This window comes from Tenrec ecaudatus, chromosome 2 (genome assembly GCF_050624435.1).
Source record: "Tenrec ecaudatus isolate mTenEca1 chromosome 2, mTenEca1.hap1, whole genome shotgun sequence".
In the NCBI taxonomy this organism is placed as follows: Eukaryota; Metazoa; Chordata; class Mammalia; order Afrosoricida; family Tenrecidae; genus Tenrec; species Tenrec ecaudatus.
Genome location: NC_134531.1, coordinates 206,058,917 through 206,074,483, shown reverse-complemented (window position 1 = coordinate 206,074,483; position 15,567 = coordinate 206,058,917). Strand labels below are relative to the sequence as shown.

At 46.3% G+C, this 15,567-nt stretch overlaps 1 pseudogene; it reads right to left on the bottom strand.

Annotated features, from left to right (window-relative positions):
- Positions 1–1,627: 1,627 nt before the first annotated feature.
- LOC142440462 (asparagine synthetase [glutamine-hydrolyzing] pseudogene) lies at positions 1,628–3,323 on the bottom strand (annotated as a pseudogene).
- Positions 3,324–15,567: the final 12,244 nt, after the last annotated feature.

Below are 15,567 nucleotides of genomic sequence, written 5' to 3'. Positions count from 1 at the left end.
TGTGGCAGTTACATAATCTCCTGGCAACTTGTGAAGGGGTGGAGTCTAGTCTGTCAATCAGGTCGCAGTCTGATGACCTCATTTGGAGGCACAAAGGAGATAAATAGCTCACTGGAGCTCAGATACATTCACCCCCTGCGAGATATACCTGTTGACAAGCCACATGGAGCTACGCTGATAGAGCCAGAGCTCTGGAGCTGCAGGAGCCACGTGGAGACCCCTGCCAGTGCTGAGATGCTTCCACCTCCATTGGATCCACAAGACCTTCTACCCACTGGCCTGTGATCTTCCTGCATGAGGCTGAAGAGGATTTATAGACTGCTATTGGACATATGGGCTAATATTGGACTTATGCACTTGATCTGGACTGTGCTGGGATGTTTTCTTAATAGATAATTACTCTTTGATATAAAGTTCTCTCTTACACACATATGAGTGTTTATGAATTTATTTCTCTAGTCAACCCACACTAACACATACTCACATGCATTTGACTTCAGGTCTTAGTATAAATTCTTCTAGTTTTGTTTGCTTCTTATATCTTCATTTTCAAAGACGTCTTTGTTGGTTATGAAAGCCTAGGTTGGCAGTTACATCCTCCCCTTTACTTTAAAGTTTGACTCCATTGTCTTTTGGATTTCATTGCTTCTGTTTTAAAGTCAACTCTCAGCCTTATTGTTGCTTTTTTGAGGATATTATGTTTTTAATGTTTTAAATATTTGCTTTTGCTTTGGTTTCCAGCAGTTTTGCTGTATCACCTCTGCCCATTCTATGGTCTATATGTGGTTTTCTTTTTAAATATTCCAAAGACCACAGAGATTCTTGAATCTTTGGCTTGCTATCATTTATCAGTCTTGGGAAATTCTTGATCATTATTACTTAGTGTGTTGTTTCTGCACTATTTTATTTCTCTTCTGTGAATTTTACTTTTTAATTATGCACTAGTTAAAAAACTTCTCATTATGCCCTGCCTAATTCTTTCCATCTCGATTTTCCATTATTATTATTTTATATTTTAGATATGTTCTACTGCACTATTTGCTACTTTTTTTTTGTACTGTCTTATATTCTGCTGTTCTAAACTTGGGCCTTTGGGGGCATTTTCCTGATGATTACCATGGTGGGTTTGGGGGGAAATGTGGGCACTCGGGACAAAGAGATTCTGCCGCCTTTGCAATGTCTGGAAGATACCAACAGATGGTTCCCGTGAGCTGTCAACCTGGAAGAGCTCCAGGCCCGAGAAGGCAGGGCAGCGCTGTACTAAGAGCAGTGGGCTAGCGGCAGAGCTTAGAGGAGCCGCCTGGACTGACTTGGACAGGTGCTCAGTGTCAGGTGTCTGTGGTTTGGAGCACTGAAGAAGATATTGGAGGGTGTCAGTGTGACCCGGGGGTCACCAGTACCGCACTGCACCTTTTGATATAGACATTTGTTCTCCTTCCTTTTGGCTATATTCCTAGAAGTGGAATCTCTGGGTCATATGGTAATTGCATGTTTAATATTTTGAGGTGCTGCCAAGCCATTTTCTATGTGCCTACACCATTTTATATATCCTACGGAATATATGAGGTTCTAGGTTCTCCACATTCTTTTTTTTTTTTTTCAGACTTAAGACTTTATTTTATTTGACTCAAGTAAACTTGGGTGGTTGGCTCCTTGTTCCCAGGACCCAGCGGTGGTGCTGTACAACAACAAACAAGCAGCATCCCCGTGGACTACTCTGCTGAGAGAGCACTTGAGCTTTGGCGGCTGACTTGTAATGGGTGAACGGACGGGTGGAAGGGTCAGTGGCGTTGATCCACTTAGGCATCCAGTAGCGGGTCAGCCAGCCAGCCCGACCAGGCTAGTGGCGGTCAAAGATCTGGCGGCAGTAGGAAGCTTCTTTCGTTTTCAGAGTGTGGAAGGGACTTCTTCACCAAGGTGATCCTGTCGCCGAAAGCTTCTTTCGGTCGCCAAAGCATCTCTCAGGTAACAGGTTAGTGTCCTCAAAGGCCTCTCGCAGGAGATGTTTGTCTATCCCACGCTTTGGAGTCCTCATTTCTGGTGGGAGGGACAAGCAGTAGGAAGAGAATTGGTGATCCAGGAATGGGACTCTCAGTTCAAGGCCATGGGCAGCAATAGTTCGACCTGCACGGAGAACATCAAATAGAGTTCTTTCAGGAGCCTCTCACTCTCTTCCTCAGCAGGCGGAGCCTTGGGAAAATATACGTGACCGTGTGTAGGTTCATCTGCACCTTCTCCAGAGAAGCTCACCACACTCTCTGTGTGCTTCTGGGTGTTTGTGGAAATTAAATTCATCCCTACGGAAGCACCAACTGTTGTAATGCCATAAGTTTTTGAGGAAAATATGACTTCATCCAGGGCCTGAATTCCTTCCTCAGAGTTAAAGAGGACCTCATGGTGCTCGCTTCCGATGTGATTCGCTACTTTTCTAGCAGCCTCTAAATCAGGACTGTTCCATCCCAATTGCAAATGTCTGGGAGGGAGACTGAACATGGGCCTCTTTAAGCTGCTTCATCAGGGTGGCAGCAACTGGACCGGAATCCAAACCCCCCGATAAAAGGCATCCTATCCTTCTGTCCGTCCTCAAACGCTTCTTCACAGCACTGTTCAAGAGGATGCTCAAGCTGTTGTTCTTGACGGTCTCTATCTCAAAACCTGGGAGGAGTCTCTCCACATTGTCATACGTGGCGTGCTGAGGCGCATCCCGACAGTGATGATATTTGACCCTGTCCACAGACACGACTTTGCCATTGGGCTTGAAGTCCAGAGCTTCGTAGTGTCATGGAAGAAAAGGCTCCACTTTTAAAAACGGCGTCACGGCATGCTTCAAGTTAACAAGGCCTGCAGCTTCTGAACACACAGCCAAGAATCCATCTTCGGTCATGGCTTTAAACAAAGGTCTGACTCCATAGGAATCTCTTCCCAGGAACAACTTCTCATTGGCAGTATCCAGTAAAATGAACGCGAACACCCCATCCAGCAGAGGGATGCTCAATTCTGCCTTTGTCATAAAGATGGAGGATGATTTCACCGCCCACTTGGTCTGATACTCAGATCCAAAGTGGTGACGCAGCGTCTCATGGTTGTAGATTTCACCATTGTAACAGAGCCACAAGTACGGAAATTTCATCAGTCGAATTGGCTGCATTCCAAACAGTGGATCAACCACCGCCAACCGACGAAGTCCAAACCAGCAGCTGGTGTATCCATTGATGTTCTCAAAGCGAACGGCACCTGGACCTGTGTGTACAATCTTCACGGCGCTCAGACACTGAACAGAGAGGCCCTCGTCGCTGCCAGAGGACCCAGACGCCGCACACGGTGGGGCGGAGTCACGCGCTCTGTTTGCTCGGAGGGAGGCGCTGTGGCAAAGCACACAACGCAGGTTATGCAGCTCGATGATGCCTGTCTGTCCTTGCTGGTGCTGTCCGTCTGGAGAGTAAACCTGGATTGTTGTGCCTGTGTGAGCGAGCAGGATGCGGCGTGCCGGTTCTCCACACTCTTGTGAAGTTTTGTTATTGTCTTTTTTTTTAGTACAGCTATCCTCGAAAAGAAAAACAATCATGGGCTCACTGCTACTGAGTCCATGCTGACTCATAGTGACCCTAGAAGACAGGGTAGAACTGCCCCTGTGAGTTTGAGACTATAATTCTTTATGGGAGTAGAAAGCCCATCTTTTCCCCAAGGAGTAGCTCATGGTTTTGAACTGCTGACCTTATGGTTATCAGCCCAATGTGTAACCACTATACCACCAGTTCTAGTGGGTGCAACTTGGTATCTCATTTCAAACCGCTCATCAACTTCCACTCCATTTTCTATCCATCTCCCCTCATTTGAGGTCTCGTTTGTCCCATGTGGGCGTTTGTCTCCCTGTACTTTAGAGTCTACACTTGCTGGCCTTCTATTCCATTGACCCATCTTTCATCTCTTGGAAACCTCCAAAGTCTGGTCCCTTTGCCATGCCAGTCTTCATGTCGTGGTGGTTGTCCTTATAGTAATTGGCTCATATGATATTTGTCCTCTGGTGATTGGCTAACTTCTCTCAGCTTAATGTCCACTAGGTCCACCCATGGGGCGAGGTCCCTCATGGATTCGCCGTTGTCTTTTAGTGATGCACAGTATTCTATTGTGTGTATGTAACAGTGTCTCGTGGTTTTGATACACATTTTCTTGATGGCTAACTTTATTAGGAATCTTCTCATGTGCTTATTGACCCTCTGTATGTCTTTGGGGACATGCCTATTTCTGTGGACTTTAAAAGCTTCCTTAATGTCATCATTTGCTGCAGAAATGTTTTTAATTTCTGTGAAGTCCAATGATCTAATTTTCACTTGTTTTTAGCATGATACCTCATAGAACACTGCCTAATTACAGGCCATGGAGATTTAGTCCATTTTTCCTCTAAGAGTTTTCCAATCTTTGCTCCTGTATTTAGGTTTGTGATTTTGAATGGACTTTTTTTGTCTGGGTTATGAGAGGGGTCCAAGTTTATTCTTTTGTATGTGGATGTACAGCTGTCCCAGCACATTTGTTGTGAAGACAATTTTTTTCAAATTAATTGTCTTAGTGGATCCCTGTTGAAAATCAGTATACTTCGCAGATGCTTTTATGATAAAATGAAAAAGAAGGAACATAAATGAAGAAACCATCGACTAAGGACATTTCAAAAATAAGCAAAGCAGGAAGAAGTCACACGTAAAAATAAAAACAGAAATTAATTTATGAAGTAACAAATAACAGAGAGGCCTCTGGAAGTGCTCAAATATTTGGAAAACAGACTTCTAAATAACCCATGGGTCAAAGAAGAATTCTGAAGATAAATTAGAAAGGTGTTTTTTTTTAAAGAATAGGAAAATACAACATATCAAAATTTGTGGGATAGCAGTTAAAGCTGTATTTAGAGGTCAATTTATACTGTTAAAAGTTAATACTAGCCAAAAAAGTTAATATTTGCACAGAAGAAACGCCTCAAATCAATTACCCCTGCTTCCACCTGAAGAAATTGAAAAAGAAAAAGAAGAGAAAAAAAAAGAAAGTAAATATCAAAGGAGAGCAAATCAGCAAAGCAAGCAAAGCAAAAGGTGATTATTTGGTAATCAGAGTAAGCAATTGATGAACGTGGGGGTGGATTCACCTGTGTCCCTTGAGGTCATTGCCACACTACCTGCCCCACATGCTGCCTGCTGCTCCGCCCGGCCTGTCCTTGGCCTATCCCAGGAGGCTGACCCCTGCCCTGCAGATGGCTGCCCGTCACTCCCTGTGACCCCTAACCAGGGGATCCTCGGGTAACTTGATGTTGAATGTATGTCTGGCCATTAGTTTTCCTACCCATCAGCCTTTGCGGTCCAGCCCTCCAGTTGCTGTTGAGTGGATCCTGACTGGTGGCGACTCCTGTGGGTCCGAGTAGAACTCTGCTCCGTAGGGTTTTCAATGGCCGGTTCTTGAGACACCTCTGGATGGACGGAAATCGCCAACCTTTAGCTTAGCTGCCAAGGGAGTTCGTTGCTTATATCATCCAGGGTCCTTGGGCACAACCCCTCGGATTCTAGTGATAATCAAATTGATTCCCCGTCCTAACAGCCTCTCGCCCTGGCAGGAAATGTTTCTAAAGGGTTAGGGTGATGCGTCTGTGCCTCATCCTTTGAGAGTGCAATTTGGGAAATGCAGATGGCCCGGGCAGATTTGCCGGGGAAGAGGAAGCAGAGTCCCCTCTAGGTAACCTTGCTGGACGGTATCCGGGCAGGGTCTTGAGAAGGCTGGAGTGTGTATACGTCTGTAGTGTGTCCATGGGAATGAAAGAATGCTTGCGTGCATGTGTGTGTAGTGAGAACATGGGAACGAGGCATGGTTATGAGTGTGTTTGTGTGTTGTGAGGACAAAGGAAACACATGTGTGCTTCTGCCTGGGAAGCGTCCCTTGCTCTCTTCCCCTTCAGTGCTGCGGTTCTAGCACTTTTCCCTCCCTCCCTTGGAGCCTGCACAGCTCCCGCTCAGGACGAGTTCCTGATTGCAGAGCCTCAGCCACCAGGTCCCAAGCCAGTGGTCAATGCCTTCCACACTCTCTCTTACTGACAAACGTCTGCGGTGAATATGAGAGATGGAAATCCAGGCAGGAGGGACAAAAGAATACGTCAACACTGGAGAAGCCCGTACCCCATCCATGGGGACCCCAGGTGGGGATGTCCCCCAGAGCCTCTGCCACGGGGCCCTGTGCACCCCACTGGTCACTGGCTTTGTCAGAGGGCTGCCTCTGCAGGCTCCCTGGTGGTAGTCAGAGTCTAGTCGGTCGGCTTTAGGTGAAGGCTAGTTTCCGGCCTCTGCCTCCTTTGTGCGCTTTCTACGCCCCTGGGCCCTTTACATCAGTGGAGTTGACAAGCTGGGCACATTCTGGCCCCAGAGACCTGCAGGGGAGCAAACAGCGACAAGAAGCAACCTCAATATTGTGACAGGAAGGATTGGTGGAGATGCACTTGGCTGGGCACGGACACGCACACCCATGGCCCCGAGGGGGCTGGGACATGCACCAGCGGCTTCCTTTGATGCCTTTTCTCACAGCAGGGGCTTGCTAATGCATGTGCAGCCACTTAATGGCATCAACCAGCTGGCCAGCAGCAAGGGGAATCACCCAGAATGGTTTCACCCTTCTCCTGGGCCCCCCCGCCCCCTTCTTGGATATTCCAAGGCTTGTTTCTGGGTGGCTAGGTGGGCATCCACTTTCACAAGGGCTCTCTCCTGTCTTCTCTGAGTGTGGATGGGGCTCGCAGGAGGACACGCGAACCTTACAACTTCAATTAATGTCTGGGGACATGGGAGGGGGCCCCTGTAAAATGATCTATTTGGGGAGATGCACCAACTCCAAGGCAGAGTTTTCACCCCCGTGGGTTGAGTCTTCTGCACTAAACAGGCTCTACTGGCTGACATTGAGGATACACAAGCACACGCCTTTACCAAAGACCAGACAGGGCTGGAGCCAGGGAAAGCAAGGCAGCCCTGGTAAAAGAAGGCAGGTTGAAAGGCTGTGGCAACAAAGGTGTAACAAAGGTGCCATGGCCTGACCTGGAGCTTCATCTATCACCACAGGGACGCAGACAGCACAGCAGAGGATCCATTTAAAGAAAGGGTCCACCACCTCACAGTCCTTGTGGATCCAATTAAGGGTCTCTGCTTGAAGAAGCATTCTGGGAGGCTTTTCTGTAAGTAGGAGAATCTCAGAGGCTCCTTAGTGAATTGGATCCTGGCACGTGGAAGGCGATTGGGTCGTATTCTAACTTTTGATCCATCCTTCCACCTTCAGCCAGCACTTCACCTGCTGCCAACCCCACAGAGGCTGCCCCAGCGCCTGCTGGACTCAGAAGATAGCGGGCTCTTGCTTCATGGGCTTCTGGGAGTGGCATCCTCTCCCTGTCAAACCGGAAGCCTTTGCTCTCCTCCATCCCTCCCGCTCTTATGTGGCAGTTTTGGAGGGGGCTTGTGATCAACCATCATGTGTGACCCCGAGTTGCTGTTTACTGTGTTCTGACGGGTGATATCCAGGGCACCTCAGGAGTGTGATGAAGGGGCGCTGGGGTGAGAGCAAAGCTGGTAGGCTTCAGGCCTGCCTCCCTCTGAAACACAGGGAGAGAGGGAGGAAAGCACAGGTGCACATCGAAGGTGAGGGCCACAGGACACTAGGACCTTCCAAGGGGACCAGAATCCCCAGGCCTGGAAGGCAGGAGGAGGGAGGGCACATCATGGGAATTCATTCACCACACTATTTGCCTAATAAATCTGCCTTGTGGCCTGAATGTCACAGTTCGTATGGATTTAATTGTTTAAAATTTTTTCTGTTTAGTTTATACTTAAATACTTAGGTTTTATGATAAAGGTAAATTGTTATTAGTGGTTTAGGAGAGCTTTTAAAATTTTTTCAAGTATTGTCCATACATTTTTCATTCAGGAAACGCTGTACTAACATATGAACACACGTGTACAGCTTTGCAATGTGGCATTAATCTGCTACACTTCTCTGTGTAAATCAATTGCCACCCTTCTTTTACCCCCCTCCCCCCAATTTAGGACATTCTCCTTATTTGCGAGGAAATTATTCTTCCTCTGCCCTACATCACAAGGTTGTGTTGCGAATCAGGAAATGCTTTAGAATCTTCGAGGCAAAAAACACCCCGGTCGATTTGTCCACTCACCCATCCAACCATCCATCAATCCATCCCCCATCTCCCAAGTCTGTATTGAGCTCTATTAAGCCCTTTGCCTGGGTCAGTCCCATTTACACTCACAAAAGTGATACCCACCGCATCACTGAAAGTCACATGATCCCTTATTTACAGATTGATAAATGGAGCTTGAAGAGGTTAAGAGGCTTACCCAAGGTCACCCAGCTGCCAGGAAGGCGCTTGGCTGATCCCATGCTGTGACAGGCAATGGAGTGATGGGGATTTGGGGTGTGTACGAGCAGGTGCCTTGTGGCCTAGCAAAGGGGTGGGGATGAGCAGGCATCAGCAGGTCCCTTTATTGCCCCTGGAAGTCCTTGCTTTCTCCCTAATGTTTGAAGCCCCGTGTGAACTGTTTTGCTCCACTGCACAGCCCAGCCCAGAGGGCGGTGAGTCACAGAGGAGGAGCGGGCATCAGCGCTGAGGGAAGGCTTGCCCGGTGCCGCCAGGGTGGCCTGGGAAACGGGGCAATGGGCGATCATCTCAATCATTCACCCTGAGAGCCAGGGCGTTCTCGGGCAGGTGAGCGTTCTGATAAAGTAGAATCTCTGCACTGATGAGTGCCAGGTGGGCGAGGGCAACGCTGATGGCGGTGGTGGTAATGAGGGTGATGGATCCCGGGAGATGGCACAGGATGGTGGCAGTGAGGGAGGTGAAGAGGATGGTGATGGGGAGGCGATGAGGGTCAGGTTGGCGAGGGTGAGGATGGTGTTGGTGGGGGAGAGGTGGGGGAGGGGGTGGTCGTGTGAGGATGCTGCTGGTGATAATGGCGGTCGCGACCCCTCGTTGCCACCTGGCTCCAGACTGCGTGTGATAGTTTTACCGCAAAACTCACGACCACCGAGTTGAATCCAACTCACAGCAGCCCTGTAGGGCAGAGCAGGACTGCTCCTTTGGGTTCCTGAGACGTGGGAATTATGAGAGTAGACGGCGTCATTTTCCTTCCTCGGGGTGGCTGGTGGTTCGAACTGCAGACCCTGTAGTTACCACCTCAGCGAGTAGTCCATTGTGCCACAAGGGCTCCTTCGGACACTTTCAAGCAGACATTACTATCCCCAAGTTCACATGAAGGGATGGGTTGTATGTTTCAAGATACATACAAATGGAGGTTAAGATGAAATGATAACAGGCATGAATGCTTCCTTTAAAATGCACCAGAGCAAAATCAATATTAAGGGACTGCTACTAAAGTACGAGGGTAAGTAAAAAATCACATACCTCTTTATTAATCAAACCGCCCAAAGGGGAAGCTATGGTTTCTCACAACAGCCACCATCTAGGCCCATAATTCTGAAGTTGCGTTTTCATCTAAGCTTTCCCCAGAGAGGGATACACACCATGTCCAAAAGGCAGTTTGGGCACCCCTGAGAGACTCACACGGCGATGCTTTACAATGCTCTTTGGGGTGCAGGATAGACTCGGTCCCGGTTGCTGCTGTGGTTGTGTGAGGTCGCCCCGTCAGGAGCTCCGGGGTGTGCAGCGCCCACAAGGATGGACATATGTCAAAAGCACCCCAGGGACGAGTGGAGGACAGGGGAAAAGTCACCCATCCAGTCGTAGAAAAGCAACTCTAATCGGGAGAGATCTCCAAGCAAGAACAAAATGAAAACCATGGAAGGATGAAAAAGTCTTGGATTTCAACATTATCAGTTTCAAACTCATCTTGATGCCAAAAGTAAAATCGTTGAAAAAAGTCCCTTGTGCACTAACTGAAAGTTATCCAAATTGATTCAGCAATGAGCTGGAGGACATGGAGCTACAGGACAGCATCACAGACAGGGATGGTGACACTGTTCCTAGGAGACAGTTACCAAGCAGACAATGGAGCTGGAGCGGCCACAATAGGAGGGGTATGGCCTGGAGATTCCAGACATCATCATAGAAGCAGGAAATTCGAAAACTTAGGCAACGAGATTTTGATATGAAGAAATTGTAAAGTGTTAAGTTGAGGAAAATCTGTGCTAATGATGCAACTCCCAAGAAAAGCAAGAGGGAAAACATTACAACTGTAGATGAAATCTTAAGTGGAATTGGTGGGTGGGTGGGGGAAAGGGAGCGATGAGCCAATAATGTCAAGAACAGGGGAACAACAAGGGATCTAAAGTCGACAGCAGGGAGGGTGTAGAGTTCCTGGTGGTGTTGGATCGATCGTAATCTAGCAGAGAGGAGTTCCTGAGAGGCTGTTCTCAATTTTCTTCAAACTTCTTCCTTACAAGCCCTCACGATGGTCCCTTGTCCTTTGAAAAATCACGATGATCCCGTTGGTTAAAGGGCAGCAACAACAACAACAACAGTTGCCATAACCACCTGTGTTAGTCTGGGTCCTTTAGGGAAACAAATCCACAGAAACTCATGTGTAAGAGAGTTTTATATAAAAGTTGAGTGCGCATCAAGAAAACACCTCAACCCAGCGCTGCCCAAGCCCACAAGTCCAACATTAACCCATATGTCCAACACCAATCCACAAAATTCTCCTCCATCTCACAAAACAGAAACAATGATGCTGACTGCAGGAGGAAAGCCGAGTCAGTGAATGTGTAAGCATCTCAGCACTGGCAGGGGTCTCCACACGGCTGCTCCAGCACCCAGTGCTGCATCAGGGTATGTCCCTGTGACTTCTCCTCAGGAATGTCTTACAGGAAATGAGCCTTGCAAGCTGAAGCAGGGAACTGCTAAGGCCGCTTCACCCTGGCCCAACCATCAAAAAACAAAAGACTCAAGAACTAGAAAGGCAAAGTTCACCGAGCCATATATCTCTCCACCTTTAATTAACCCCACATGTGTTTATCGGCCAGGTTGGCACAATAAACTAACCACCTCACCACCTGAGCTGACCTCTTTGCCTTGAATTTAACTGGAACAGCAGATCCTCTCAGAAGTCCCTGTTTGGATGGAACCTTCCTTGGAAGGCAGCCTATGAGGCAGAAACAGGTCTATTCATGCAAGCACGTGTTCACAGCCACTCATTCATCTCAGAGACATTTTAAGACAGGTTTTGTTGGAAATAAACCTGGAACCTTAGTAGCAGGAGTTTTTGACTTATCCTCATGAATAAGTAGGGAAACACACCCTAGTCTTCAACAATTTACTTTTTTTTTTAATCCAAGGACAAATGTTTACTCTAAAGAGATCATAAAAATTGAGGTTGAACAAAGAAGAGACAAAACGGTGGCCAAATGTAACTTCAACATTTGATACATCAAAGTTGACCCTTGAACGACACAGGTCTGAGCGGAATAAGTTCACTTACAGATGGATTCCTCCCTGCCCCCCGTTGCTATTTTGGCAAGTGCGGGTATTGCCAGGATCCACCTACACCTCAATTTAGCATCACATAGCACAGTTCAACACATTGTTATTCAATGGTCAACTAAATTACCTGAAGATCTGGACTGTGAGGTAGGTCAGTGCCCCTAACCCCCACAGTATTCAAGGGGCAGCTGCATTTCCAGGAGTTGGATGGTCTATCTTTACTTTTCAAATTCTGGAGATTTGCTTAGAGACTCTCCATTAAGGGTCTCTTTAAAATACAATTCATTTGATTCTAAAAATCATATTGAGTTATTTTTAAATTATTTTATTTCCCTTTTAAGCCATTTTATTAGGACGTAATTCAGACATCATACCATTCCACTCTGCAATCCTTTTAGGCAGGGTTGTACCATTGCCACCCAAATCAGTTTCAAGACATTTTATTCCTTCTCCAGTCCCTTGATATCAGCTCCTATTACCCCATCCCATCCTCCCCCTCCCCCGCCACACTCACTAGGAACCCTTATTCTAGTTACTCTCTTTATGGATTCAACAATTTTGGATTTTATATACCGAAAAACATAGAAAAATACATAAGAGAGTCAAGAAAGCTACTAATAATGCCAAAATACAGCAGAGATAAATACCTATATGAAAAAACCCCACAGAGAATATTAAAAACCAGATCAAGCACAAAGTATATCAAAAGGGAGATCAGATGACACCGTTTTAATGATTAGAGTCAGATGTATCACTTAAATCTACTATGGTCATCTCTATGATATTCTCTGTCTGATCACCAGGTTGTTCTTACCCCCAGGTGTGGTCAGAGGGGAATCACTGGTGGGTATTCCCCACGTGGATCCTGCAAAGGAATTCTGGGCTTCCACTGTCATCCACAGCTTTCTGCTCACCGGAAACTCACGATTTAAGCTCTGACACCATTCCTTCCTTCGGATTTGGATTATATAATTTGCCATCCTTGGATCACAGAAGTTGATGTGCTTCTTCTATGTGGGCTTAGCTGACATCTCCCTTAGATAGCTGCTTCTTTGAAAACAAGTTTTTAAGAAGACCCCAGACGCCATTCTTCCTGATAGCCAGACACCATACAATTCCTTCACCACACTTTGCTAATGCAGCCACATTTTCTGTGTTTCCTTCATGAGGGCGAGTATTGAGCAGGGCCATGTGGTAAAATGAATTGTCTTAGATTGGAGCTAGGAGTAAGTGCTAGTTCAAAATCTATCCCTGAATCTGTTTTTTAAAAAACATTTTATTGTAAATTGGGCAAAGGTTTACAGAGATCAGTTTTCCACTCAACATTTCAAATGCATTGTTTTTATCTCATTCACAACAAAAAATCAACATCATTTATCCCACTTCCTCTTTGCGTTTTACATGTTCATTTCTCATTGTTTAACTTTTTTGAATTTAGGCCTTGGGTAAATGCTGTCCTTTTGATTTCAACTGATTAATTATTCTAAGGTGTGGATGCCTAATTATTTTTCATCCGTTTTTCTTTATTTCTATTGTATTATTTGGTCTCAGGGTTGGGGGAATTGACTTTTGTGCGATCCATTAGTCCACGGGACAGATCGCTTCTGTGTGTTTGATTTACATCACTTTTCTATCCTTAGCACAGGGAGACCAAGAGTTTCACTTTAGCAGCTTGCTCATGAGCTTGTAAAACTCTAATCACTACTTGTCCATGTGGGATGTAGAGCAGTGTCTTTTGTGGACTATGCTATGCCAATTGACCTAGTTGTCTTCTGAGACGATAGACTTGAGCCCCAGGCCCAGCGACTCATTCCTTCAGCGTGTTTGCTTATGTCTAATACGTTTGCATAACTTTACTCTCCCTGTATTCTCTGCCACATTCATGGAAATACTTGTGGCAAAGGGAATATCCATGTAAAAATTATCCTCTGTCATAGATTCATGGGTATATTCTCACTCTCTTTCCCATACCCATTCAGCCTGTTGGCTCATCCTCATGTCTCCTCATAGGTCTTTGCTGCTGCGGCATTGTGTACATAACAGTATCTACCCCTAGTGCCTTTAACTCTTGCATTTCTTTGTATCGGTACCTAATCAGGTATTTAGGGTTCACTTCTGCTCTTCAGGAAGCATAGTGTTAAGCCCAGATAGGAACATGGAAAGTTTGTGGGACAACCCCCTCAGGCATCTCAATGAGCCGATGACAGGGAAATACATACTCAGGGGCAGGCAGTCATGGTGGGTGAAGGGTGTGTGTGTGTGTGTGTGTGTGTGTGTGAGTTTGTGTGGAAGGAGTCTTGTGATCTATAGGAGAAGATTTAAAAGACATAGGAACAAAAAAGCGACACTGTGGACCTTGTTTGGGTCTTGGATTTTGGGTAAGACCAAGAAAGAACACTTTCTTTTTTAAAATTTTGGGCAATGTGAATATGAAGTGAATATAAAACAATATTAATTTTCATAGGTGTAAGAATGCCATTATAATTAAATAAAAATTATTTTAAAATCTGAGATGCAAAAGGTATTTTTGAAGGCAAAATGACATCTTTGGAATGTACTTTTAAAGAACCCCACAATAGGACTTCCCATGGAAGATGGAACAACTCTATCCTTCTACAACACCCAGGAGAGCATCTACCTGAAGGAAGGACCATGGGGCCAGTGACTTCAGAGAACACCTGGAAAGTTAAGTAAACCCAATCCTCGACATCCCAGAATCTGTGGGACTGAGCAGGGTAAAGGGAGGAGGGACAGGCCTACTTGTGAGTGTCCAGTGCTCCCCTCACTCCCCGTCCCAGCCCTGGCACAGCCTCAGTTCCCCCAACAAACAGAGTCCTGCCAGCAACCAAGCTCAGCTCCAGGTCCAATAATCTTTTGATGCCCTGCCAGCAAGGAGAGCCTAGATCGACTTAGGCATTCTGTCCACACCTGCCAGCAAGAAGACTCAGCCTTGTCCTGGCAATTTCTCAGTGCTCTGCCAACAGGCAGTGTCAGGTCCAGCTTAGGTGTTCTTTCTGCACCATGCCAGAAACCAGGACCAGGCTTTGGCCCTGCGATCTCTTTCTATGTGCTGCCAGTAAGTAGGGCCAGGCCTGGTATAGTGCTTTCTTCACCAGCCCCGCCCACAACCCCTGTAGGTGCATGCCCGTAGCATGCCCTTTTAGTTTAACTCAGCCGCACGCTCGGTGTCTATAGTCACAACGCTCCTCTACTGAAGGAATAGCTGTCCAAAGAGAGCCCTCCTCCTCCTTGTCTCCATTTTTTCTTTTTCTAATCTCTCTTCCCTCCTCTTTTCCCCTCTTCTTTTCATATGTTTCCTTCACTTCTACCTTTCTCTACCCCCTTTCCTCTTCTTTCCACTCATTTCCTTCTTCCTCATCCTTTCTTCTTCCTTTCCAACCCCACTATAGAAAGCCAACTATGCCCACAAGACTCGACAGCCCTCCCAACTCTAGCAGTTGTACCCTGACACCGTGGCAACGGTGGTAAATGACAGCCCCTCCCCTCTCGAAAGCAAGAACCGGCACAGTCAGCATAGCAACAGCTAGATCCAACGGAATATCCTGGAGAAAGGCCCAGGACGGCCAGAAAGAGAATCCAGAAGAATGATGTTCAAACGCCTTCAACGATGGGAGGAAATGTTTGAGAAAACAATGGGAAAAATAGAAAAGCTGGAAGATCTACACAAAAATATAATTCTGGAAGACAAATAGCATAACCAAAGTAGACTGCACAGTAGAAGAATGGAGTAATAAAATCAAAGAAATGGAACGCTGGATTAATGAGATTGAAGGCAATTCTCTCAACTCCAACTGACGTGAGAGACAGTCAACAGAATGAGCCAAGGAATCCCAAGGATGCCTCAGAATTACAGGAGGGCACGGTCCAGAAAGCACCGCGTATCTCACTGGGGTTCTGGAATGGGGAAAATGAAAAAAAAAAACTATAAACAGTACAAGAAATCATGGAAGAAAACTTCCTAAGCATCATAAAAGTGGAGAATATAAATATTAAGAAGCTGATAACCCCACACAGAATAGACCTCGACAGAAAAACGCTGTGACACATCATAGTCAATCTTTCCAATATGAAAGAGAAGGAGTGAATCT